This window comes from Dipodomys ordii, unplaced genomic scaffold (genome assembly GCF_000151885.1).
Source record: "Dipodomys ordii isolate 6190 unplaced genomic scaffold, Dord_2.0 Scaffold161, whole genome shotgun sequence".
In the NCBI taxonomy this organism is placed as follows: Eukaryota; Metazoa; Chordata; class Mammalia; order Rodentia; family Heteromyidae; genus Dipodomys; species Dipodomys ordii.
In genome coordinates, this window is record NW_012267377.1 from 71,601 (window position 1) to 75,683 (window position 4,083).

The following is a 4,083-nucleotide window of genomic DNA, read 5'->3' on the forward strand; positions in this document are numbered from 1 at the left end:
GCAATAGCAGCTCCCAGTTGGAGACCTGTGAGCAGCTCAGCAGTGGGAGTGGCAGCCACACACCCAGCCTGCACTGGGGCTGCTCACCCAAGCCTGCAACCCATTATCTCAGTCTGCCCCAAACATCTGCGGGGCAAACATGATGACAGAAGATGAGGGCATCTTGCCGTTCCTGAGCCCCCAGACCTCCAGGAGAGCTGGGCATCGGGCTCTATCCTAGGCTGCCGGGACACCAACCATGGAAAATCACATTCTCTAGTGCATCATGGGAATGCATTGCACAATGAGCCAAGTTGCAAATGTCATGGCTCACCCATTGGGGAGGGTGGGTGGGTGATGATTTAGATTAAAAGATTAAATTGAAACACTAATAGTCTGTTAAAATAATTTCTCAGCAATAACATGGTTTTTGTGGGTGCTTTACTTTGCCTTAGTTACTGGTATAGACTTGCACATATCCTATTTGAAGATGAAATCCTTTCAGGCTTGGAGGTTCTTTCTGCAGAATAAGGAGAGCAGGCACCTAGCACATGTCAGGCATGTTGAAGCAAACACACATGCACCTTATGCAAAACCTGAGTTCAAGGTAATGCTCATAGCCCTTGCCTCACAACATCTGAGGCTATGGTTTTAGGTGTTCTTATGGACCATTCCACAAGCCTTGAAATCTGAATGTCGAAACGTCTCCTTTGCAACAGCCATTATCTGTGTGGGAAGCTGCTGGCTGGCTTCTTCTTTGCAGGCAGGGAATCCACCCTCAATCTGCTGGGAGGGACTGGAGTCACTATGCACAACTGCAGGACTCTTGAGGGGAAAAAGTGAGGCCACACCAGACCCAGGGCAGTGCTCCAGGGAGGGAGACATGCTGAGCTGCAAGAAGTGCTAAACTCAGGCTGAAGGCGGCAGTGGTGGTGGCGTGGGGTGGTAGTGGGTGGCCGAGCAGAGTCTGCCGTGACCATGGCTAGAGGCAAAGCCGGGAAGGACAGCGGGAAGGCCAAGGCTAAGGCAGTGTCTCGCTGACAGAGAGCTGGTCTACAGTTTCCTGTGGACCGCATCCACAGACACTTGAAGACTCGAACCACAAACCATGGACGGGTGGGTGCCACTGCTGCCGTGTACAGTGCTGCAATTCTGGAGTACATTACTGCTGAGGTCCTGGAACTGGCAGGAAATGCTTCCAAGGATCTCAAAGTAAAGCGTATCACTCCCAGTCACTTGTGGTGACGAAGAGCTGGATTCTCTTATCAAGGCTACCATAGCTGGGGGTGTGATCCCTCACATCCACAAATCTCTAATTGGAAAGAAGGGACAGCAGAAAACTGCTTAGAGGGTTGTATAACCCTTTTCCTTCCCATCACTGTACTGTAACTGGGACAGACGAAAACAATGGAAATGTATGGAATTTTTTAAAATAGTTAAATAGAAAAGCATAGAAAATTACTGAAGGCATGACAGAAAAAACATTTGTACATTTTTAGACTCAACGTTTGATAAAAGAACCTTTTCACATCATGATAGTTGTGTAGATTGGCCAGCTTTCTTCTATGTGTTTTATACCAAAATGGAATTGATAAACGATTTTCTACAAAACTAATTTGTCTCCAAACTGTTCTGTTCATGATATATTAGAAATATTTTGCTCAGACTTGAAATATTTTGTCTCAAGTTAGATCCTCAAAATAATCCTGAAACTGAAATGAGGAAACTAGCTTTATTCAGCATGACTGATATCATGTGAATGTTCAGTTTTTGATGCTATTACTTTGTAGTTACTTAATTGCATATCTCTAATAACTGAACTAATGCCATCAATTAGGAGTTATCTCTCCATTTAGATTATGGGAAAATGTGCATTTAATACTGAACTGGGGAAATGGAATTACTGGAATCATTTACTGAGCACTTAGCATGTGCCAAACCCTGAGCTAAGTACTTTGCTGATCAAAAAATATTATTAATTACCTTGCTTTATGGACCTGGACCCCAGGCTCATGGAAATTAAATGATCTGCCAAAACCCGGGGAGCCTAGGGGATGGGAAACAGCAGAACTAGGACAGATGCTTACATTGACCTCCAAAGTCTACAAACTTCTCTGCTTTGAGCTTCCCATGGTCATCTTGTATTGATACAATATGTCTTTCATTTATTATCTTTTAAAAAATGGAATATTTCCTTGTCAATTTCTAAGTAACTTGATTGAAGTTAATGTAATACTTAGTGGTCCATCAGAAAATGCTATTTTTCTTTCTGGAAATTGATATTTTGTATTATAGCAATATCAAACTAATTCATTTTCTAAAAAATATTTTATTACAGAAATATTCACATGTACACAAAAATAAAGAGTATAGTACTATGTGAAGCCACATGTACCCATCAAAAAAAAAGAGCTAAACTCAGTCACACCAAAATCCCTAAAGCCCTAAGCATACTGATAAAGAAAAACACAGGGAAACATGCAAATGAGCAGATATAGAGCCCAGATAGTACATCAGTCAAATGCCAGAGCCACTCACAGATTCATAAGGGAATATAAATCCTCTTCATTCATTTCATTGAGTTCAAATAATTCCTCAATAGTTTTCCTCCTTGGTATTTATGACACTTATGGGAAGATTTATTATCTTTGCTCCATTACACAGTTGAAGAAAGCAGCCAATGCAAGAGAACTTCCCATTCCATTTGCTTCATGATACCAGTGTTCCAGTGGACAAAATGTCTAGCAGGCCAAGCAGACACACATGACCAGGAAGAAAAGTAGATGCTGTATTGCTAGAATGCTCTACAGAGTAGTAGCAAAGGAGCCCCAATAAGAGATCAATGGAAGATAATGCACTCTACTTGGACATTACATAATCTGGGAAGGAAATACTGTTTCAATATTCAACTGTAAATATTCAACTGCCAGGTGCTTGTGACTCACATCTGCAATTTTATCAACTCTGGAGGCTGAGATCTGGGAATCCTGATTCATCCCATCAAAAAGCCAGAAGGCTGGGCACAGGTGGCTTATGCCTGTAGTCTTAGGTACTCCAGAGGCTGAGATCTGAGGCTTACAGTCTAAAGCCAGCCTGAGCAGGGGCATCCATAAGATTCTCATCTCCAATTAATCACAGAATAAGTCAGAAGTGGTGCTGTGGCTTAAGTATTTGGGTGCTAACTTTGAGCAAAAACTTGCTCGGGGACAGCACCCAAGCCCAGAGTTCAAGGCCAGAGTTCAAGCCCCAGGACCAGCAAAACAAAAACAAAAAAAAACAGAACAAAGGACAACAGCAGCCACAAAACCGAAATGGAGCTATGGCTCACATTGGGGAGTAGGAGCCTTGAGCAGAAAATCCAACTGATAACATGAAGTCTTCAGTTCAAACCCAGTACCACTCCCTACCCCAACCCCCAAAACATACACATATTTATGTATCAAAAGATTGATGAAAACCCTTTTGTTATCTCAATTGTGAAGAGCAGTAAGCCAAACAGGTCCTAGCAGGATGTAAATATTTCATAAATCCGGATAAGAAAGAATTTCTTAAGCCTCTGTCATCTTTTGTGTTCAAGCTTTCATGGAAGCCAAATGTCAGAACTATTTTTCCCAGGCTTCCCATACACAGCAGTTCTAATCTCCTCTTCCTGAGAACTGTGGGTGACAGGCTCATATTAACACACCCAGCCTCTCTCATTCTTCTTCCCAAGAAGACAGGGCAGAAAAGAAATCATTGGATAATGTGATGCCTGGAACCCCACTGGAGACAGCACTTTTGTTATGATTGTCTCCAGGTACAAATTGTCCAGAGGAGCCAAAATTACTTCATGGAAATTACAGCAAGCCAAAAGGGGGAAAGAAGTCAAATCACAAAGAAAACAATGTCTGAACAATCTTTCATCCTGAATATATGGCTGTGTCACCTCAGCATTGCAGTGATAGGTTTGTTAAAGTCCCAGTAGCTCCGATATATTGAGCCACCAATAACCTTTCCTAAGCTTCTGAAATTGAGGCCAACGTTTTCCCATCCCAGCCTCAGAGCCCAGGTACAAGTCTCCATGTATTTCTTGGGTATCACTCCATGCCGAAGAACTGTCTGACA

The 4,083-nt window shown here is 42.5% G+C and overlaps 1 pseudogene across 1 annotated transcript; it reads left to right on the forward strand.

The window, feature by feature from the left end:
• Window positions 1-361: 361 nt before the first annotated feature.
• On the forward strand, window positions 362-1,537 carry LOC105998336 (annotated as a pseudogene). Its single transcript, XR_001175694.1, has one exon. The product of XR_001175694.1 is annotated as a histone H2A.V-like (transcript).
• Window positions 1,538-4,083: the final 2,546 nt, after the last annotated feature.